Below are 24,785 nucleotides of genomic sequence, written 5' to 3' on the forward strand. Positions count from 1 at the left end.
GAAATACCTAGGTCAATCTCTGATTTTCACATGCTCCAATACACACAAGAACAGACACATAAGCATACATATATACATACACATTACAAAAATTAACATTCTAGACTATGGTAAAGGTAAGTGATCATTAATCATAATATTGGCCCATATTTTTGTGTCTTACATTCTTTATTAAATATTTTGCATATAACAATAAACTTATTCTAACCGAAAGCTCGTGAATTAAATACTTTCATCATCATTGTAACCTCATCATCCTTTCAATTTCAGTAGTTCAGGAAAGACTTTCCTCATAGTCATAAAACAAAAATAACAGAGGAGAGATCTGAATACCAGCACTGAGACTAGCTGCAAACATACATTCCAAAAATAAATGAATTGACTGAATAATTTTGTTTTGGTAGGGAATATATTAAATATTACCTAAAACATCATAAATTCAATAAAGACCTCAAAAACATAGTGAAAACAATATAATAAATTCAATCTAGCCAAGATAAGCAAAGATGAATAGAAAGGTAAAGACATGATAACAAACAAAAGCAAACTCCAAATAATTGGATGAAATATATAAAAATAGAAAACACATAAATAGTCATGATCTAGTATAAATGGATTAGGTTCAACTGATTGTCCGAAAATAGGTCTAGATATAGGTCTGGGTGTTTAATTCTAGAAACTCTGTCTCAAGATAGAGATGTTGGCACAGTTCTTTAATCCCAGCACTCAAGAGACAGAGACAGGTGGATCTCTGAGAGTTCAATATCAGCCTGGTCTACACAGCAAGCTACAGGCCAGCTAGGGCTATATAGTGAGAGCTTGGCTCAGGGGGATAGGAGGAAACCTATCTCAAAACAAGGTCTAAGACTCCATAAAAACAACAATCAAGGTTGACTTCTGCGTTTCACATGCACATGCACACACGTATGTTTGCATATATGCACCCACATTGGCAAAGGAAATGAAAACTTCCTGCAAATCATCACACAGTGAAAGCACTTATGTCAACTGAGGAAGTATGGGCAGAAATGTAGAACTAACTCCAATTTTTAAAAGACTGAAAATACATAAGTTATGGGTTTATTCCAGAAAGCTAAAAAAATAAAAACAATCAAACCATCATGTTGGTGCATGCCTTTAATTCCAGTAGTCAGGATGCAGAGGCATACAGATCTTTGTAAGTTTGAGGCCAGCCTGGTCTACATAGTGACTTCCAGAGAAGCCATGGATATCCCTGACTCAAAAAATAAAATAAAATAAAATATAAAATTTTAATAACAGTATAGAATCATATGAACAAAATGACAATGAAAAAATTGACATCATCAAATGAAAGCCAGCTTAAAGCATTAGAAAATGTTCCAGTTTTTAATAAAACTGGTTAATACTGAAAAAAAAAAAGGTAAAACAAGGCTAAGGGGAAATACCTAATCATCCATAGAACTTTTTAAATTGCAAGTAAGTACCATAAACACTTATTTTTAGAACTAATAAAAATTATATCATTTAAACCTTATTAAGTTTCCCCAAATTGGCTCATGATAAGAGTGGAAGCTAAAATGAATAATTAACTACTAAAATTTTTAATTTTTAATCAAAAAATCCTAAAAGTCAAAGAAAACAAATTTCAGATGATGCTCCAAGTATTTTTTATTAATTTTAAATATTCAAGAAGTGAAAAACATCAAAGTTATTTATGAATTCTCATATAAGTTTATTTAAGAATAATTATAATAAATAATAAAAATATGTCTGAGCATTCTGCATTTTTTGATAAACAGGTTTTCACAAATCTTAAAAGATTAACAAAGCAGGGGCTGGGGACAAGGCTCAGTTCCCATGAATAAGAGCAGCTGCTAAGAAAGCAAGAGAGCCTTAGGTCAAATTCCCAACACTCACATAAAAAGCCTGGCATGAGTGTGTATTTACAACCCCTGGGGTAGAGACAGTGAATCTCAGGAGCTAAATGATTAACTAGCCAGGCAAACAGTAACTTCAGGTTCAGTTAGAGACCTAATCTAAAATAAGATCGAGAAGCTAGAGAGATGTCTCAGTGGTTAAGAGCACTCGCTGCTCTTCCAGAGGACCTGGGTTCAATTCCAAGTAGTCACATGGTGGCTCACAAATATCTGTAACTCCAATCCCAGGGGATAAGAGACATTTTACTAATCTTCAGGAGCAGTTCACATATGTATATACATACATACAAACACACATACATACATACATACATACATACATACATACATACATACTTACATACATATATGTGTTAAAAATATAGATTTTATCCTAAAAAATGAACTGGCCTCCATTTGTCCTACATACAAACAAGCAGACAAATGTGCATACGATACACATCCAAAAAGAAAGGAGGAGGGAAGAAGGGAGAGAAGGAGAGGATGGGGAAGAGAGAGAGAGAGAGAGAGAGAGAGAGAGAGAGAGTGTGTGTTCATCTGCTACATAATTGTAATCCAAACTCGTGGTTTTGGAAGAAGAGGTAATAGGATAAGGAGTTTGAAGGCAACCTTGAATACATAGTGAGTTTCGGACCAGTCTATTTATACACAGCAAAACTATGTTTTAGGAACTCAACAACTAATGATCATAAAGATTAGCAAATAGGCCATCATAGTTCATAATGATTCACACCTGTAATGCCTGCAGGAGGAATCAAGACTACCAATGGTCTACAAAGTAAGCTTTAGGTCAGCTTTGACTACTGAGAATATCCTGTAATTTATTTATAAAATATAATAATAGCTCTTAGGTTTTCTCTGTTGACAAAATGAGCAAATTCAAGTCAAATTAAAGCGTAAGAGCAGGTGTATTCGAAGCATCTTTTAAGTAGGTTTCTGGCCCCAAGGAAGAAGGTCAGAAAAGTCATCATGGGGAGGGAGACAGAGAGAATGGGGAAGAGAAACAGAAAAAGTTTGTGAAAGGGAAAATTCAGAGAGAGGGAGGGAACCAAAATGTCTGGACTATATGGGGAATCCCAGCCCCTGGGCTGGAAAGTATAGAGTAGAGGGCAGGGTATGCCAGCCATGCCTTGTAAAAGTAGGGACTGAGGGTTGCTATGGCTCCATTCTACCATCATGGACTCTTAACCTTTGAAACTATTAGCCAAAATACGCTCTTCCTTAAGCTGCCTTGAAAATGGTGTTTTAGCACAGCAACAGAAAAGTAAATTAAATGTTAAAGTTAGTACCAGAGAGTGGGTATTGCTGTGAAGAAACTGACAATTTCAGCTTTTGGAGGAGTGGAAGATTTTGGAAAAGCACGTGAGTAATGTAAGCAGAGCTTAAGGGGCCATCCTAGTAGTAACTTGGAAGATAGTAGTGCTGAGAGCAATGAGGACTGTGAAGGCAAAGCTCAAGAGGTTTTCAGAGATGAACAATATTAGTAACTTTGTTAGAAGCCATTCCTGCGGTACTTTTGAAAGGAATATAACTGGCTTCTGTCCTTGTCCTAAGAACATTCCCAAGCTTAAATTAAATATGTGCAGATTTATTTGGTGGAGGAAATTTCAAGGCAGCATAATATTTAATTGATGTTAGGGTTATTATTAGTAACTTACACAAGACTACCATGAAAAAGAGCAAGTGGTGCAGAAAAAAATATACAGTTTGAAGAGATTAAAAAGCACTAGGAAGCTTAATGCTGGAGCCAAGTGTTGTGCTGAAAAAGATAAGGAATTTAGTGCACTCAAGAAGAGTATACTTGTTCAGATCTAGAATGAAGGCAAGGGTACTTTCAGGGGAAGCCTCCATCCAACTGTAGGGCCTTTTCCAAACTGTAAAAAGATCTAAGGAATTTTCTGCTTTTAAAATAGTAACTTAAAAAGGTGTTGCTAATGTTATTGTGCAGCAGGGAATCCCAAGCTGGCTATAAAACTTGGCAGTATCATCCACATGATGATAGCTTTAGAGACTTAACAGACAAGAGTGAAGGAGTCATGGATCTTCTGCCATCATTTCAGACCTGTTGAGATCAGTCATCTAGTGGCAGGAAAATTTCAGCATATAAGTCCTAGTATGGCAGGTGGCCCAAGAGTCCACTTCATGAAGCTCTGAATGTGTAGCTTGGATTTCAGTGGAGGGTCCCAAGATGCTGGAGATGCCAGAGCCATAAGACACCTGCCAGGAAAAACTGCACACAGAAAGTAGTTTTGCAGGTGGCAAATGGAGGGATTGAGCCACCTCAGACATCAGATCTTTGAAATTAAACATAAAGATGCAGGATTTGAAATTTTGCCTGTTGATGAAACTCTGTCTTGCTTGGAGTCCCGTATTTCCTCCTTATGTCCTCATGCTTCCCTTTTTGAGTGGCATATTCTATGCCATTACATTACATATTAAAATTTTGTAATTTGCTTTTGACTTTACAGTAGGTTACAATTAAGAAATTGCTTTGAATTTCAGAATAGACTTAAGACTTTTAAACATTGGTGAGATTGTGAAAGAATGTGGAAACTTTTAAAGTTAGATTAAGTTCATTTTGTATTATGATATGGCCATGAGGCCTATGGGACTCAGGGAGTAAAATGTGTTTGTTTGAATGAGAAATGTCCCACATAAATTCTGTTATTTGAACACTTGCTGGGGAATGTGTCATAAGAAATATCCAGTTCTGGTCCTTCTGATATCTCAGTTTAGGACTAGTTCATAGAGCTAGTATTGGCTTCTGGTGTGGCAGACCCAAGTTCTTTCCTCGAGTCAGGTTGTCCTCAAAAGCCCATAAGCAGGTGCTTAACTGCATTTAATGCTAACTTTGAGTAACTGGCAAAATTAACATCTCTAAAGGGCATAACATGAACTAGAAGAGTGCCTTGTGGACTTCAACTAGAAGGGTAGTCATTGAACTCTAAACCACCAACAAGGACAAAAAAACTCCAGTTAGAACCAAAATGCTATTTCCTCTTGTTTCATCTTATTCATAGGACCAATACATTTCTCTCTACTACCAGTTGAGAGGAACAGACATGGTGATCTTACAGTATTAAAGTTTGTTTTTGTTTTGTTTTGTTTCCAGTATTGGCTTCAATGGCACTAGGGCTGTGAGCACTGGCTTATCACTCTTGGTGTGTACTTGTTCTGGCAATGGTGTGGTCTATAAAGCTCTTCAAAACTAAGGTTTTAGTTACTGACTTTGTTTTCTCACCTATTTCCATTCGTGCCCTCACTCATTCCCAGAATTCACTGTGCTGCTGAGACCTCATGCAGGAAATCCATAGGGTTGGTTCCTTTCCCCTATGACAGGACATGAGCCTCTTCATATAACTGTTTCTCATATAAGTTTGGAGTCCTAATTCTCAGGGACTAGTCTCTGAGAGTATCTCACATATTCTATCACTGAAACATTACATGTTGTCCATATCTTAGGTACCCCCATTTGCAACTAAGGCTATCATCCAGTGTTTAACTCATAGCTGAGGAGGTTACAGCCTCAACTCCTTGTTCTTCCCATTTCTTACCAAGCATGCAGATCTTTGCTATTTTTTCCTGCCTTCTCATTCCACCTCCATTTTTAGCTTTCCACATTTTTACATTTTTATTTTTCACACTTTATATCTTGATTGTAGCTCATCTTCTCTCAGGCCCTCTATCCCTCTTCTCCCATTATACTCCTCCTGTAGTTCACTGAAAGGGTAAGTCCTCCTCCTCTATTATCTGACCCTAGCTTATCAATTCTCATCAGGACTGCTTACCTGGATCTTCTTCCTCTGTTGGGTGGCAAGGCCACATTCCCAGGGGAGGTGATCAAAGAGCAGGTAACCAAGTTCATGTCAAAGACAGCCCCTGCTCCCCTTACTAGGGAACCCACATAGACACTGAGCTGCCTCTATGCTGCATCTCAGCAGGGGGTCTAGGTCCTCTCCATATATGGTCCTTGGTCTCTAGAGGACCGCCCTGGGTCCAGATTTGCTGGCTTTTTTGGTCTCTTTGTGGAGCTAATGTCGCCTCCAGGTCCTTCGATTCCACCCTTTCTTTCATAAGACTCCGTGTGCTCTGCCCAAAGTTTGAGTATGAGTCTCTAAATCTGCTTCAGTCCCCTGCTGGGTGGAGTCATTCAGAGGACATCTATTCTAGGCTCCTGTCCTTTTCCCTCTCTTCTGCTGCTTCTGGTGTCTATTCTGTTTAACTTCTGATTGGTGCAATAGTGACACAAATGTCATGGGAGTTGCTAGCCATCTTCTGGCTGGAGTTAAGCTCTATTCTACAAGTTAAAACCCACAAGTGGCACCAATATCAGAACCAATATTTTGTAAATAGGTAGGCAATATGCCTCAGGGGAGATCCTACTATTATTACTTTGCTAAAAGGATACAGTATTAAACTGGCTCTTAATTACTTATCATTATAGAGATAGATAGATGGATAGATAGATAGATTAGTGCGTCTCTCATCCCTCATCAAAGAAACTTTGTTTTGTAGCAGATGGTGGTTAACATAGAAACCCACACTGGTCAGGCTGCATAGGAAAAGGAACTGAGACATGTTCTTTAAATGAAATATCCACATTACAACCCCTCCTCCCAAAACTCAGGGATCATTTCAGAAGAGAAGACAAAGGGTTGTAAGAGCCAGAGGTGGTGGATGACTACAAGGAAACAGTGTTTTATGGACACACCAGGGCAGCTTCTCATATAAGTTCACAGCAGTTGAGACAGCATGTTAAGACTTGTGTAAATTCAAGTCAGACAAACACCCAATGGGGAGAGAGCAGGTGGGCACAAAGTCCAACTCATTGCTAAGAGCTATTGACAGTTGATAGCCACTAAGCAAAAGAGAGTCAATTTAATTTAAGGTTGTGGCTGATTGTGGGGTGACTGAGTTCCAGTGGAGGGCCACAGATCAAAGGGTATATGGAAGCACAAATTGTATTTGATGTGTTAATAAAAAAGATACAAAGTCAGGTTTGTAGGAAAGGAGGGGGTGTATTTAGGAAAAGTCAAGGGAAGTATGACTGTGATCAAAATGCATTGTATGAAATTCACTAGAAACTAATAAAAAGTACAAATAAGAAAACAAACTTAAATCTGAAGCTACCATAAAAAAATCTGAAACCAAACTAAATAATTTCTCATAACAATTAATGATACAGCACTACCAACAAAAGAAACTAAAACAAAAATGCGCTGAAAACTTTTCTGAGAAACAGTACAAAGACTTAAACCTAGAATTAAATAGACCATTGCTCAATTAACCATACTCTCCTCCTGCCCTACAAACAAGGTATCTGAATGGGAGTTTTAAGTCTGTGTGTACTGAGGGTAACCATAGCAATAACAACATAAAATATAAGTTCAGCTCCTAACGATAATTAACAGAAGATGACAAACTAGGTAAGGGTCTATCAAAAGAAAAAGCACACCCATTTCCACACAGAAAAACTTTTTATGTAACTTTGTACTTCCCTATACCATATGCAGAGAAATATTGCAAGACATGCAAACAAGGAGGAAAAAGGAACACACCCTTAGGAGGTTATGTAATCATCATTACCAGACTTAGATAATGTAAGAAATGCTGGAACTATCTATCTGGGTATTCAAAATAACTATGATTAATTGTGGCTAGCATGTACAGCTGAGTGGGCAATGTAGTAGAGAAAACTGTAACAAATAATAATATTGAAATACCAAAAGTGAAAAACAGAAATAAAAAAATATTCCTGCAGGGACTGGAGGAATGGCTTCATGATTAAGGGCTCTTCTTGCAGAGAACATGAATTTACTTCCCAAAACCTACACCAAGTGACTCACAACTGCGTGTAACTCCAGTTCTTGGAGACCTGACATTATCTTCTGGATTCCACAGATACTTGCAGGCATACAATATACACAGAGCAGGCACAGAATATACAAAGAAATAAAAATAAAAAATATTTTAAAGAGTCAAAGATCCCTCAGAAAAGAACCCTGTGCCCAGATAACTGTTGCTCTCCTCGTGGAGGTCCTGTCCTCTCCAGATCCCACTCTATCCAAGCAAGTGAAAGACCTGTTTGAAAAAAAAAGAAAAAAACCTCAAGCCTCTGAAGAAAGAAATTGAAGATATCAGAAGATGGAATGATCTCCCATGTTTAAGGAACAGTAAGATTAACATAGTGAAAATGGCCATCCTGTCAAAAGCAATCTACAGATTCAATGCAATGCCCATAAAAACACCAACACAATTCTTTACAGACCATGAAAGAAATATTCTCGACTTCATATGAAAAACAAAAACCCCAGAATTGCCAAAACATTCCTGTACAAACACTTATCATCCCTGATCTCAAGCTGTACTACAGAGCAATAGAAATACAAACTCCATGGTACTAGCATAGAAACAGAATGGTGGATTCAATGCTATCGAAAGAAGACCCAGAAATAAACCCACATACCTAAGTATACTTGAGTTTTGACAAAGAATCCAAACCCATAAAATGGATAAAAGAAAATATCTTCAACAAATGGTGCTTGTTCAACTGGATGACTCCATGTACAAACATGCAATTAGGTCTATAAATATCACCCTGCACAAAACGAAAGTTCAAGTGATCAAAGACCTCAACATTAAACCAGACATACTTAGAGGAAAGAGTGGGGAAGAGCCTTTAACTCATTGGCACAGGAGACAACTTCCTGAACAGAACACCAGCAGCACAGGCTCTAAAGGCAACAATCAATAAATGGGACCTCAAGAAACTGAAAATTTTCTCTAAAACAAAGGACATTGTCATCAGAACAAAATAACAGCCTACAGACTTGGAAAGGACCTTCACCAATTCTGTATCATAGAGAGGGCTGATACCTAGAATATATAAAGAACTCAAGAAGTTAAAAAGCAACAAATCTCATAACCAAATTCTCAATAGAGAAATATCGGACGGCAGAGAAACACTTGAAGAAATGCTCGTTGTCCTTAATCATCAGGGAAATGCACAACCAAAATGAACCTGAGTCTTCACCTTCCTTCCATCAGAATGGCTAAGATAAAAATCTCAAGTGACAATACACGCTGCAGAGTAGCATGTCGAGAAAGGGGATCCCTCCTCCATTGTTGGTGGAAATGTAACCTTGTTCATACACTTTAAAAATCAACATGCTGCTTTCTCAGAAAACTAGGATTAGTGCTTCCTGAAGATCCAGATATACCACTCCTAGGCATATATCTAAATATGATCAAGTACACAACAAGGACATTTGCTCAACTTTGTTTGTAGCAGCTTTATTCGTAATAGACAGAATCTGGAAACAACCCAGATGTCCCTCAAGGGAAGAATGGATACAGAAATTGTGGTACATTTACAGCATGTAATACTACTCAGCAATTAAAAACAAGGAAATCATGAAATTTGCAGACAAATGGTGGGAACTAGAAAAGATCATCCTGAGTGAAGTATAGCAGAAGCAGAAAGACACACATTGTATACATGACTCATAAGTGGATATTAGACCTATAATATAGAATAAACATACTAAAATCTGCACATCTAAAGAAGCTAAGCAAGAAGGAGGACTCTGGGTAAGATGATCAATCCTCATTCAGAAAGGCAAATGGGATGGACAAAAGGAAGAAGGAGAAAACAGGGAACAGGACAGGAGCCTACCACAGATGACCTCTGAAAGACTCTACCTAGCAGTGCATCAATGCAGATGCTGAGAGTCATAACCAAATGTTGGGCGGAGTGGAGGGAATCTTATGAAAGAATGGGGAGTTAGAAAGTCCCAGAGGGGACTGGAGCTCCACAAGGAGAGTAACAGAACTGAGAAATCTGGGCACAGGGTTTTTTTTTTCTGAGACTGATACTCCCACAAAGGTCCATGCATGGAGACAACCTGGAATCTGTGCACAGATGTAGCCCGTGACAGCTCAGTATCCAAGTGGGTTTCCTAGTAAGGAGAACAGGGACTGCCTCTGACATGAACTCAGTGGTTGGCTCTTTGATCACCTCCCCCTGAGGGAGGAGCAGCTATACCTGGCTATAGAGCAAGACAATGCAGCAGTTGTGATGATGCCTGATAGCCTAGGGTCAGAGGGAATGGGAGGAGGACTTCCCCATCAGTGAACTTGGAGAGAGGCATGGGACTAGATGAGGAACTAACAGTGGGATTTGGGGGGATTGAGGAAGGGAGCTACAGCTGGGATACAGTTAGAATAAACTAATTAATAAAGGAATAAAAATAAAAAAGAAATAAAATAAACACAAGAAACTAAAAAAATCTTTTGAAAAAGTAGACATTGTGATCGTAAATAAGAATGATTTTGCTGGGCTCGTCAATACAATTGATAAAGCCATGGAGAGAATTAGTGAACTTGAAGATAGATTAATAAAAATTATTCATATTGAAACACAAATGAAAAAATGTGAGAAAAGAAATACATAAAAACTAATTCATATGACTATGATGTGACGTGATGTGTTTCTTTTCTGGTCTAGTCTATTTGGTGTTCTGTAGGCCTCTTGTATATTTATGGACATCTCTTTCTTTAAGTTGGGAAAATTTTCTTCTATGATTTTCTTGAAAATATTTTCTGGGCGTTGGAGCCTGGAGTCTTCTTTGTCATCAATTTCTATTATTCTTAGATTTTGTCTTTTTATGGTTCCTTGATTTCTTAGGTATTTTGTGTTTGGGACTTTTCTGATTTTACTTTTTCTTTGAGAAAAGTATCAATTTCTGTGAGTGTATCTTCAGCTCTAGATATTCTCCCTTCCATCTCTTGTATTCTGTTGGTGATGCTTACTTTTGTGGTTCCTGATCTTTTCTCCAAGTTCTCCCATTCAAGGGTTTTCTCAGTTTGTGTTTTCTTTATTGATTCTAATTCTGTTTTCATGCCTTGCACCATTTCCTTCATCTGTTTGAATGTAGATTCCTGTCTCTCTACAATGGTCTTTATTTATTTGTTCATTTCTCCTCTATATTCCATTAATTGTATCTCTACTTGTGCCTCTATTTGTTTGGCTATGTTTGCCTGTGTTTCTTTAAGAATTTTGTCCATTTCCTCTTTACCTCCAATTGACTGGCCAAATCTTTGATAGATTTGTTCATTTCCTCTTTAACTGTCTGAATTTGCATGGCTATTGCTCTGAAAGAATTGTTTGTTTCCTCCTTATGAGCCTCAAATAATTGGGTAAGCATAGCTTTAAAGTCATTTTCTTGTGCTTCCGATGAATTGGAGTATCCATCAATTTTGGGCTTGCTGGTGAGGCCATGATGTCCTGATTCTTGTTGGCTGTGTTCTTTTGCCTACCCCTGGCCATTGGCTTATCTGAAACCTTCCCTGTTTGTTTTTGGATTCTGCATTTTAGACTGGTACTGTCTCTCTGTAGTGTCTGGAGAGTTCTTTAGGAAGTTGAGAGAGGTCCCATGGCCTCAGCGTGTGTGTTGGTGGACTAGCTGTACCTGTGGGAGGAAAGTACGTGGGTGCAAAGGGGGCAAATGCAGGCTTGTGTGTGTGTGTGTGTGTGTCTGTATGTGTATGTGTGTGTGTGTATATGTGTGTGTGTGTGTGTGTGTAAGTGTGCGTGGAAGTGTGTCTCGAGGGATAGAGTGATAGATAATATTGGACCCCTGAGTGTGTCGGAGGGGCTCTACACTGTATATGTAGCAGGCACTAGTGATGGTAGTGGTGCAATTTCTGGCATTAACTGCTTTAACTCCTCAGTTGGACCTGCAGAACAGGGGCTTCAATGTCTTAAGTGACCCTGTTTCCCACAGTGGGTAGGTAGGTGAGAGGGGTCCAATGCCTGGCGTCTGTTTTAGAAAGACCCTGGATCTGGGGCTCTGCAGATACTCAAGGCACACTCACTCTCAAGCAGGTCACTTTGGCAGGGATCGGGGTATCCTGGCTCTCTGCTCCCTGGTTTGGCCCTGCTTGTTCTTGGAGGACTGATGTGCTCCACCAGCTCAGTGCTGCTGCCACTGCCAGGTTAGGAAGTCACAGTGCAGCTGGAGACTGGGATGCCAGGCCACATGCCTTCTGGGAAGTCCTGGGGGCCCTCCACTGTGCTCTCCAAGCCTGGGAGGCCCAGTGCCTGGTGTGCCTAGCTTGTATGGTATTTCTGCCTGATTTTGGTGGGTATATAGTGTATTATCTGTCACTGAGGGATTGGGTGGGCCGTACAGTCAGTGGCTGAGCGACCCTACAGAGCCAGTATGGCAGCTAGCAGACCTGGGACCCTGAGAGGGTGGTGCCGCAGGTCTGGGACTCTCAGACCAGTACTGCTGGCAGTTGCCACTAAGGGGCTAGGAGCTCTGCCTCAGCTGCCGCAGACCCCAGGCAGTTAGGTCTGAGCTGAGAATCTCAGTGAGTCTACTGTGCCGAGGAGGAGGGAGGTTGGAGAAAGGGGAGTGCCAGGAGATCAAAGGATCGTTTCTCTCCTTCCCCAAACAAGTCCCCGAGTGACAGGAGACCAAAGTTCTCACTTCATGCGATGTTCCCTGTCATTTAGAAAGCCTCACCGTTGTTTTCCTGGCTTCAGAGGTCCTTCCACTCACCAACTCAGGCATTCAGCTCTTCCACAGCTCAGAAACTATGTGTGCTATCACCATCTTGGCTCTGCCCCTTGTTTTATTTTTTGAGAGTTTTCCTCTATAGTCTTAGCTGTTCTGGATTTGCTTTGTAGACCAGGCTGGTCTCAAACTCACAGAGATCCACCTTCCACTGCCTCCCTGAGTGCTAGCATTACAGGTGTGTGCCACTGTACCCAGCTTCAAACAGAGTTTTAAAAGTAGACCTGGGGGTAGGGAAAATATTGTGTTTATAGAAACAATGAAATAATGACAAAATTAAAGCTGACAGACAATAATCAAAGCCAGAAGAAGTAGTCCTACATATTTACAATATTTTAAATTAATTTGTGTGTGTGTGTGTGTGTGTGTGTGTGTGTGTGAGAGAGAGAGAGAGAGAGAGAGAGAGAGAGAGAGAGAGCAGTATGCATATGGAGTCTAGATGACAACTCTCTCAGGAAGCCATCATCTTGCACCAACTTTTTAAACTCAAGTTGTCAAATTAGTGTGCAAGCACCTCTAACCACTGAGTCATATTAGATCTATATAACAAATAGTTGTATAGGTCTATGCAAAATAATTTGGATTTACACAAAGAACACCAGAAACAAAATAAATGAGATGTTCTTTATTTTTAATTTTGTAAAAAGATAACTGAAGCAAGATCAAAATAGTATATCTATGTTTATACCACCCAGAATATGAGCAGGACAGAGGACAAGATAAAGGGAAATAATTTGAAACATAGTTCTGTAAGGTCCTATACTAAGCACCAAGAAAAACTTAAGTAAGAGTAAGTTGTAAGGGTATGAAAATGGAGGAGAGAGAAGGGAAGAGAGCGGAAGAGAAATGAATAGGAAAGAAGGGGAGCTGAAGGAAGACATTTTTCCTTACTTCAGTTCAGCACAATTAACAACATCAAACAAACTCAAGTGACATCTTGCCCATTGGTTTATAAGTAGGGAAGTAGGAGAGAAGTTGTGTATTTTATTTCTCTAGTTTCTGTTTAAAATATTTTTGTGCTAAAATGCAGACTATCAAGTAAAATGTAAAATCCATGTGGGTTTTTATGATTTAGCTCAAGTTATACAATAGTCACTATTTACAAAGCTTTCTATTCAAAAGTCCCATTGGACAGCCTATCAGACTCTTCAGTCCTTATTTTATTAAGCAAGTTTCATGTTTTAAACCCTTTGCTTGCTACTGGAAAACATATTTTTCTTTATCTGCTTTGGCTTTTTGAGAGAAGGTCTTGATTACAGTGTTGGCTAGACTGGCCTTGTATCCATAGTCCTGAGTGCTCTAGGATTCTAAGCCTATCTTACCATCATCTGTTGAACATATTACATACACGCAGACACACACACACATACATATACACATAAAATAATTTTTAAAAACAAAAAGAAAGGAGACATAAAAGACATATTGTAGAAAAAGTAATAACAAACTAAATGACTGTCAGCCAAAGAAAGGATAAAGAAAATGTGGTACATTTACAAAATTGAGTTTTACTCAGCTGTTTAAAAATTATGACATCATAAAATTTGCTGGTAAATGGATGGAACAAGAAAAAAAAATTATGCTGAGTGAGATAACCTAGACCCAGAGAGACAAACATGGTATGTACTCATAAATGGATATTAGCCAGAAAGGAAGGGATAACCATGCTACAATCAACAGACCCAGAGAGACTATGTAACAAGGACAGCTTATGGGTGGGGAATGCAAGTATCTTCTTGGGAAGGTGAACTGGAATAAATTTTGAGGGTAGACTGGGGGCAAGTAGAAATTGGAATGGGAGGGATCAGGTGGAGCAGAGAATACTAGCAGAGACAACTGGAATTAAGGGTCATTTCAGGAGCTAGAAACCTAGTGCAATAGAAATCCCATGGAATCTATAAGAGTAACCCTCGCAAAAATCCTAGTAATGGGGAACACAGCCTGAAACCAGGGAAGGCCTCAAGTATATGGATTGGGACACCAATCCAGTCACAAAACCTCAACCTAATTTCCCTGCCTACAGAGTGTTCCATGAATGGAAATTAGTGGAATCACTATCAAAGAGACTAAAGAAATTTCACTCAGCAACTGATGGGAGCAGATGCAGAGCTCCACAGGCAATATTAGAAGTCCTGTAGAGGATAGGGAGGAAGGAACATAGGAACCAGAGGAATAACGGATTCCACAAGAACATGGCCCACAGAATCAACTTACCAGGACTCAAGTGAGCTCACAGAGACTAGGGAGCCTGTATGGGTCTGACCTAAGTCTTCTGAATATATGACATTGTTGTGTTCCCATGTCTTGATGTGAGAATATGTGCCTAGTTTTATTGTATTTTGTTATGCCATATTTTGTTATGCCATATGTCCGTGGATGGCCTGTTTTTTCTCTGAAGGAAGTTGAAGGGGGGATGGGATAAAGAGGAGTGAAGGAGAGCAATTGGAGGAGGGGGGAGTGGGAAAACTGCAGTTGAGGTGTAATATATGAGATGATAATAATTAGAAAGGAAAGCAATAATGGAAAAATGTGTTTTAAGGGAGAGCTCTCTTGGGCAGAAGATAAAACATCTCATAGACCATAAGTCATTTGGATTTTACTATGTGTATCAGGGACACACACACAAAAGTGAGCATTACGTGAGGCAGGAGAGAGGAGTAAGTTCAGGGAAATCTATGGATTCATGTCATAAAATAGGTTTCACCTGATAATTTTCCTTTGCACCTCACCCCTGCGATCCACTCAAAGGCAACCTTGAATCAAGGGTTTGAACACAGGTAACTTATTTGAAAAGTGTGTCACTTTCCCCTTGTGAAAAAAAGTATATCTGAGAGAAAACAACTTAAAACAGAAGGGTTTATTTTGGTTCATGGCTTCAGAGGATCTGAACCATATTTGATTGGCTCTGTTGCTTTTGAGAGACAAAACATCATGAGGAACACATGAACAGCAAAGATGCTCACACCATGGTGACCAGGGGACAAAGACAGGAAGGAGCCTGAATCCCAGTCATTCATTCAAGATCATGATCCCAATAAACTGAATTCCTCCAAGGTGGCCCAACCACTTGAAGGGTCAATTATATTCCAATAAAGTTTTAGCCTGGTGAGCAAGGCTTTAACACAGGGGCCTTTAAAGGATATTCAGATCCAAGCTATCTTAGGAGCTTGCCCCCAAAGTAAAATGAGACACTGAGGAAGTAAGTTATGGAAAGGAGAAAATGATCAGATTTGCCAAAGACCTGATTACACCACTGGGAAATAGTCAGGGCCAGTATAGGTTCAATATAGGTATGGATGCTCAAGCCTGTGATCTTGGCACTAAGAAGACTAAGGCAAATGTCATGAAATTAAGGCCAGGCTGCACTACAGAGTAAGGCCTGGTTTCAAAATCAATTGATTAATGAACCCATACATTTTTAATGTATTTATTCATGCACTTTACAACCTGATTGCAACCCCTTCCTGTCTCTCCTCCCAGTCCCACCTATTTTTTTAAAGATACTCTAAAAAACAGCACTGTGGCCAGGTGTGGTTGCACATGCCTTTAATTCCAGCACTTGGGAGGCAGAGGCAGGAAGATCTCTGAGTTTGAGGCCAGCCTGGTCTACATAGAAATTTCCAGGACAGCTAGGGATGCATAAAAAAACCTGTCTTGAAAAAAACAAAACTAAGAGAAAAAGAAAACAAAACAAGAAACAGTACTGTGAGGGTCAAGGGACCTGGGGTATGTATTCTGCTTCTGAGAAAGACAATTGTGGGACACTCCTGAGGGTTGATAGCTCTAGTACTACTGAACTCCTCAAATGCTGGTGAGTAACTGAAGGCACCCTCAGGCATATAGGCACAGGGAGCTGTGAAAAGGAAACAGCACTAACAGTGATTAGATGTCAACAGTATCTGCTGCCCTTGAACTCTCCAAAATCTTAGATTACTCTCTGCATAACCACACACTATACATAAAAGTATCAGAATAAAGATGTTTTCAAGTAAATTCAGAACATTTATGATAGTGTATCATACTATGCTACACAAAACAATACATGAATACTTTTCTTTTTATATTTTTATTTTATATGCATTAATATTTTGTTTGCATGTATGTATACCATATAAATGTTTTCTATTGTTGGAGGTCAGAGAAGGGCATTGGATCCACTGGAACTGCAGTTATACATGGTTGTGAGCTACCATGTGCAGGGTGGGGACTGACAAAGAATGAAATATTGTTATTTGCAGAAAAATGGATGGACCTGGAGAAAACATGTTGAGTTAAGTAATTATAGAAAATTCCTGGCTGTTTCTTCCCTTATATGGAAATAAAACCGAAAAGTCAATTATAAGAAGTAACAAAAAAAAGTTTTTAAAAGTGTACTAAAGATTAGGGCAGACATTTAACAAAAGAAGAAAAAAAAGCAGATGGGAAATATTTGCACAAGAAAAGATGCTCAACATCATTGGTCATTAAAAAAATGCAAATCAAAACCACAATGATCTTCAACTATACACCCATTAATCTGTCTAAAATATAAATTTTTATTTTTTATATTTTTTAATTTATTATTATTTTTCTTATTTTTTATATTAGTCAAAGTTTACTTACTTTGTATCCCAGCTATAGCCCACTCCTTCATTCACTCCCAATCCCACCCTCCCTCTCTCATCTCCTCCCTGCTCCTCTCTAAGCCCACTGATAGGGAAGGTCCTTCTCCCCTTCTATCTGACCCTAGCTTAACAGGTCTCTTGAGGACTGCCTGCAATGCCCTCCTCTGTGGCCTATCAAGGCTGCTCCTCCCTTGGGGTGGGGGTCAAAGAGCCAGCCAATGAGATCATGTCAGAGACAGTCCCTGTTCCCCGTACTAGGGTACCCACTTGGATACTGAGCTGCCATGGGTTACATCTGAGCAGGGGTTCTAGGATATATCCATATATTGTCCTTGGTTGGAGAAACAGTATCAGAAAAGACCCCTATGCCTAGATTTCTTTGGTCCTTGTGAAGCTCCTGTCCTCTCCAGGTCATACTAACTCCCCCTTCTTTCATATGATTCCCTGTATTCTGCAAAAGGTTTGGTTATGAGTCTCAGCATCTGCTTTGATACACTGATAGGTAGAGTCTTTCAGAGGCCCTCTGTGGTAGGCTCCTGTCTTGTTTCTCATTTTCTCCTACTTCCAATGTCCAACCCATTTGTCTTTAAGTGAAGATTGATCATCTTACCCCAGGTCCTTTTTCTTGTTTATCTTCTTTAGGTGTACAGATTTTAAGTTTCTTTATCCTATAATATTGGTCTAGTATCCACTTATAAGTGAATATATACCATGTGTGTCTTTCTACTTCTGGGATACCTCACTCAGGATGATCTTTTCTAGATCCCCCCATTTGCCTGCAAATTTCATGATTTCCTTGTTTTTAATTGCTGAGTAGTATTCCATTGTGTAAAAGTACCACAATTTCTGTATCTATTCCAACACTGAGGGACATCCGGGTTGTTTCCAGGTTCTGGCTATTAGGAATATAGCTGCTAAAACATGGTTGAACAAATGACCTTGTTGAGTACATGAACATCTTTTGGATATATGCCTAGGAGTGGTATAGCTGGATCTTCTGGAAGCACTATTCCTAATTGTCTGAGAACACTCCAGATTGATTTCCAAAGTTGTTGTACAAGTTTACATTCCCACCAGCAATGGTGGAGGGATCCCCTTTCTCCACAACCTCTCTAGCATATGTTGTCATTTGAATTTTTGATCTTAACTATTCTTTTTTGTTAATTTTTATTTTTAATATTAATCACAGGTTATTTATTTTGCATACCAGCCATACCACCCTTCCTCTTTCCCTACCAATTCCACATTCCCTTTCTCATCTCCTCTCTGCCACTTTCCAAGTCCCCTGCTGGGGACGTCCTCCTACCCTTCCATGGACCCTAGCTTATCAAGTATCTTGAGGACTGGCTGCCATGTCCTCCTCTGCAGCCTAGCAAGACTGTTCCTCCCTTTGGGGGTTGAGGGAGAGGTAAATGAGCCAGTTGTTGAGTTCATGTCAGAAATAGTTCCTGATCCTCTTACTAAGAAAACCCACTTTGATACTGAGCTGCCATGGGCTATATCCGAGCAGGGGTTCTAGGTTATATCTATATATGGTCCTTGGTTGGAGAAAAAGTCTCATAGAAGACCACTGTGCCTTGATATATTTTGTCATTGTGGAGCTCCTGTCCTCTCTTGGTCATATTAACCACCCCTTTTATCATATGATTGCCTGCACTCTGCCAAAGGTTTGGTTATGAGTCTCAGCATCTGCTTTGATACACTTCTACTTAGAGTCTTTCAGAGGCCCTCTGTAGTAGGCTCCTGTCCTGTTAGTGTCTTCTCCTACTTCCCATGTCCATCCCATTTGTCTTTAAGTGAGGATTGATCATTTAGCCATTCTAATTGGTGTACGGTGAAATCTCAGAGTCATTTTGATTTGCATCTCTATGACAGCAAAGGACATTGAGCATTTCTTTAGGGGTTTCTCTGCATTCTACATTCCTCTACAGAGAGTTCTCTGTTTAGCCCCATACCCCACTTTTTTAATTAGATTGCTTGTTTTGTTGCTTTTTAACTTCTTTAGTTTTTATATATTCTGTATATCAGTCCTCTGTCAGATACAGGGTTGGTGAAGATCCTTTCCCAATCTGTAGGCTGTCATTTTGTTCTGATGACAGTGTCCTTTGTTTTACAGAAGCTTTTCAGTTTCATGAGATCCCATTTATTGATTGTTACTGATAGAGCCTGTGCTGTTGGTGTTCTGTTCAGGAAGTTGTCTCCTGTGCCAATGAGTTCTAGGATGTTCCCCACTTTTTCTTCTAACCAATTTAGTGTGTCTGGTTTTACGTTGAGGACTTTGATCCACGTTGGACTTTAGTTTTCTGCAGGGTGATAAATATGGATCTATTTTCATTTTTCTGCATGTAGACATCCAGTTGGACCAGCACCATTTGTTGAAGATGCTGTCTTTTTTCCATTGAATGGTTTTGGCTTCTTTGTCAAAAATCAAGTATTCATAGATATGTGAGTCTTCTATTCAGTTCCATTGCTCCACCATTCTGTTTTTATGCTAATACCATGCAGTTTTTATCACTCTTGCTTTGTAGTACAGCTTTATATCAAGAATGGAGATATCTCCAGATGATCTGTTGTTGTACAGAATGATTTTGGAAATTCTGGGATTTCAGTTTCTCTATATGTAGTTGAAAGTTTTTCTCTCAAGATCTGTAAAGAATTGTGTTGGTATTTTGATGAAAATTGCATTGAATCTGTAGATTGCTTTGGCAGAATGGCCATTTTCACTATGTTAATCCTACCAATCCATGAGCATGTATGATCTTTCCATCTTCTGATATCTTCTTCAATTTCTTTCTTCAGAGACTTGAGGGTTTTGGTTTTTGTTGTTGTTGTTGTTGTTGTTTTCAAACAGGTCTTTTACTTACTTGGTTAGAGTCACACCAAGGTACTTTATGTTATTTTTATTGATTTATTGTTAAGGCTGTTGTTTCCCTAATTTATTTCTTTGCCCTTTTGACTTTGGAATACAAGGACAAGAGAAATAGAGCCAACTATAAAGGAAAGATTCTGATTTTTTTTGAGTTAAGTTTGTATCCAGCCACTTTGCTGGAGGTGTTTATCAGCTGATGGAGTTCTCTGGTTGAATTTTTGGGGTCACTCCTGTATAATATCATATCATCTGCTAATAGTAAAACTTTGACCTCTTCCTTTGGTATTTGCATCCCATTGATCTCCTTTAGTTGTCTTATTGCTCTAGTTAGGACTTCAAGTACTAAGTTGAAGTGATAAGGAGTAAGTGGGCAGGCTTGCCTTGTCCCTGTTTTCAGTGGAATTCATTTAAGTTTCTCTCCATTGACTTTTATGTTGGCTATAGGCTTGCTGTATATTGCATTTACTATGTTTATGTATGTGCCTTGTATCTCTGATCTCTCCAAGGCTTTAAACATGAATCGATGTTGGATTTTTCAAATGCTTTTTCAGCATCTAAGGATATGATAATGTGGTTTTTCTCCTTCCGTTTGTTTTTATGGTGGATTACATTGATGGTTTTCCATATATTGAACCACCGTTGCATGCCTGGAATGAAGCCTACTTCATCATGGTGGATGATATCTTTTATGTGCTCTTGGATTCTGTTTGCAAGTGTTTTATTGAGTATTTTTGCATCAATGCTTATAAGAGAGATATGTCTGAAGTTCTCTTTTTTTGTTGGGTCTTTGTGTGGTTTAGGTATCAAGGTGACTGTGGCTTCATAGAATGAGTTTGGTAAAGTTTCTTATGTTTTTTTTTTAATGGAATACTTTGAAGAGAACTGGAGTTAGCTCTTCTTTGAAGGTCTGGTAGAATTCTGCACTGAAGCCATGTGGCCTAGGGCTTTCGTTTTTGGAAGGGAGACTGTTGATGAATCATTCTATTTCCTTGGGAGATATAGGGCTATTCAGTTTACCTGATCTTGAATTAATTTTGGTAGATGGAATCTATCAAGAAATTGTCCATTTCATTTAGATTTTCAAATTTTGTGGCACATAGGCTTTCGTAGAATGACCTAATGATTGTTTGGATTCCCTCAGTGTCTGTAGTTATATCCCCTTTTTCATTTCTGATTTTGCTGATTTGGAGTTTCTCTCTGCCTTTTAGTTAGTTTGGCTAAGAGTCTGTCTATCTTATAGATTTTCTCAAAGAACCTGCTCTTGATTTCATTGATTCTTTGAATAGTTTTATTTTATTCTAATTTATTGAATTCAGCCCTGAGTTTGATTATTTCTAGCTGTCTGCTCCTCTTGGGTGTATCTGCTTTTTTTTTCACCTATGGCTTTCACTTGGGCCATTAAATTGCTTGTATGAGATGTTACAAATTTCTTCTTGAAGTCATTTAGTGCTTTTAATGTGTCCCATAATTTTGGGTATGTTTTACCTTCATTTTCATTAAATGAAGGAGGTCTTCAATTTCTTTCTTTATTTCATCCTTAACCCAAGCTGTAGCAAGTTGTTCCATTTCCATGTGCATGTAGGCTTTTTGCTATTTCCATTGTTGTTGAGGTCCATCTTTAGTCCATCTTTAATTGTCAGAATACAGGGGCTTATTTCAATCTTCTTGTATCTGTTTAGGCTTGCGTCATGACCAACTATATGGTCTATTTTGGAGAAGGTTTCCATGAAGTGCTGAAAAGAAGTTACACTCTCTTGAGTTTGAGTGAAATGTTCTGTAGACATCTATTAGGTCCATTTGATTTAGGACTTCTATAAGTGACTTTATTGCCCTATTTGGCTTCTGTCTAGATGATCTGTCCCTTGCTGAGAGTGGCTGTTGAAGTCTCCCACTATTATGGTGTTGGGATCAATGTGTGATTTAAGCTTTAATAATGTTTTATTTACAAATGTAGGCACTCTTGTATTTGGGGCATAGATGTTTAGAATTGTGATGTCCTCTTGGTGGATTTTTCCTTTGATTAGAATATATTGCCCCTCCTCATCTTTTTTGATTAATTTTGGTTGAAAGTTTATTTTATTAGATATTAGAAAAGCTACACCAACTTGTTTTCTGGGTCCATTTGCTTGAAAATCATTTTTCCAGCCCTTTACTCTGAGGTAGTTTTTATCTTTGTTGCAGAGGTGTGTTTCTTGGATGCAATAGAATGTCGGATCCTGTTTCTACAACCATTCTCTTAGTCTGTGTCTTTATATTGGAAAGTTGAGTCCAGTGATGTTGATAGATACTAGTGACCAATGAATGTTACTTTCTTTTGATGTGGGGTTGGTGGTGTTACTGTGTTTTGTTGGTTTTATTCTTTTGGTTTTTTGTTGTGTGTTTATCTATGTCCTATGTTTTCTTGGAGGTCATTGTTTTTGTTCAGTTGAAATTTTCCTTCTAGTATCTTCTATAGGGCTGGATTGCTCTGTAGATATTTTTTAAATTTGGTTTTGTCATGGAATGTTTTGATTTCTCCATATATGTTGATTGACAGCCTTGCTGGGTAGAGTAGTCTGGGTTGACATCTGTGGTCCATGAAAGTCTGTATGACATCTGCCCAGGCCCTTCCGGCTTTCAAAGTTTCTGATGAGAAGTCTGTTGTGATTCTGATAGGTCTACCTTTATATGTTACTTTGCCTTTTTCGCTTGCTTTAATATTTTTTCTTTGTTCTGTAGGTTCAGTGTTTGGACTATGATGTGACATGAGGGGTTTATTTTCTGGTCTAGTCTATTTGGTGTTATGTAGGCCTTTTCTACATTTATGGACATCTCTTTTTTTAAGTTTGAAATTTTTTTTTCTATGATTCTTTTGAAAATATTTTCTGGACCATGGAGCCTGGTATCTTATTTTTCATATACTCCTATTATTCTTATATTTTGTCTTTTTATGGTGTCCTTGATTTCTTGGATGTTTTGTGTTTGGAACTTTTTTATTTTATTTTTTCTTTGAGAGACATATCAATTTCTGCAAGTGTATCTTCAGCACCTGAGATTCTCTCTTCCATCTCTTGTATTATGTTGGTGATGCTTACCTTTGTAGTTCTTCATCTTATCTCTAAGTTCTCCAGCTCCAAGGTTTTCTCTGTTTGTGTATTCTTTATTGATTCTAATTCTGTTTTCATGCCTTGCACCATTTCCTTCTTCTGTTTGAAAGTGTAGTCCTGCTTTTAAAGGATGGCTTCTATATTTTTTGTTTGTTTCTCTCTATATGCTGCTAATTGTGCCTCTACTTGTTTGGCTGTATTTGCCTGTATTTCTTTGAGAGCTTTGTTCATTTCCTCTTTATTTGACTGAAATTGAGTGGCTATTTCTTTGATAGAGTTGTTAGTTTCCTCTTTATGTGCTTTTATTTCTGTGGCCACTTCTCTGAGAGATTTGTTCATTTCCCCTTTATGAGCCTCTAATAACTGGATAAGCATAGTTTTAAAGTAATTTTCTTGTGTTTCCAATGATTTGAAGTGTCCATTGATTTTGGGAGTTGCTGGTGAAGCCATGATGTCCTGATTTTTGTTGTATGTGTTCTTATGCCAACCTCTAGCCATCTGCTTATCTATAACCCTCATTGTTTGTTCCTGGAGTCTGTACTTCAGACTAGGACTGTCTTTTTCTGGTTTCTGGAATGTTTTTCAGGAAGTTGAGAGAGGTTCACTGGTTTGTGAATGTGGTGTGCATTGGTGTTTCAGCTGTACCAAGTGAGGAATATGACACTGGCGCTATTCACAGGCACTCTTAGAAGGGCACAGTGAGCGGGCACAGATTCCCTGACTACCTCAGTGGCCTACAGGCCACTGGTATGTAGAATTATCTGGGCTCCAGGAAGTGTTCGCCTGGAATTCACTGGTAGAACAGCAGAGCAGAGGCTTTAGTGTTGAGAAAGCTGATCCAAGAATCCTTATGTTGCCCAAAATAGTGGTATGGGTGGGAGGGATCTGATGTCTGGTGGCTTGTGTAGATGGGCCCTGGATCTGGGGCTCTGCAAGCACTCACTTGAAGGCACACTCACACAGGACCAGTTGGAAAGTACAGCGTTTCCCCTTGTTCTCTACTCTCCAATTTGTTCCTTCTGGGGCAAATGTGGGTGTAGGCTAACAGTCAGCTCAGTGGTGCTGTAGCAGTCTTGGTGTCCACTGGCACTGTGTGCTGTGCTGTGCACCACCCGTGCTGAAGTTCAGGGGTGTGCTCTCTGGCAGACTCTGCAGGTTTCCTCTGTATCCTTCACCTCTGCAAGGGAAGGATTATGGTAGATGGTCCCAGGGGAGTCCCAGGGGGAGGGGACTGAGTGTCCTCTGTCCCAGATCTCAAGCCAGGGTTTCTTTGATAGGAGCCTCAGGCACTGGGAACCAAGCCCTGTGGTCTGCGGTGGACTCCACAGGTGGCCTCTGTATCCTTCCTCTGTATCCTTCTGCTCAGCCAGGGTAGGCTTATGGTGGCTGGTCCTGGAGAAGTTCCAGGAAGTGTTGAGTATTCTCTGTCCCAGATACCAAGCCAGGATTTCTTTTCTAGGAGTGGCTGGTGCTGGAGCCCTTGTCCAGTGATCTCTGGCAGAATCTGCAGGCTGCCTCCTCTGCCTCCACCAAAGAGGGAGTAAGGAGGTGGATACGGGGAAGTGCCTGGTGATCGAGCCCCCAGGAAAGGTCCATGGAAGAGTCTGCGGGTGACCCGATTCTAAATGAACACAGTTCATGGTTAGTTCCCTTTCTCCCTGGAAGCCTAGGTATCTCTGTTCTGAGTTCAGCAGCCCCTCCACTCAACAATTTCAGAGTTTCAGATC

This window comes from Psammomys obesus, unplaced genomic scaffold (assembly GCF_907164565.1).
Source record: "Psammomys obesus unplaced genomic scaffold, mPsaObe1.curated_primary_1811, whole genome shotgun sequence".
Lineage (NCBI taxonomy): Eukaryota > Metazoa > Chordata > Mammalia > Rodentia > Muridae > Psammomys > Psammomys obesus.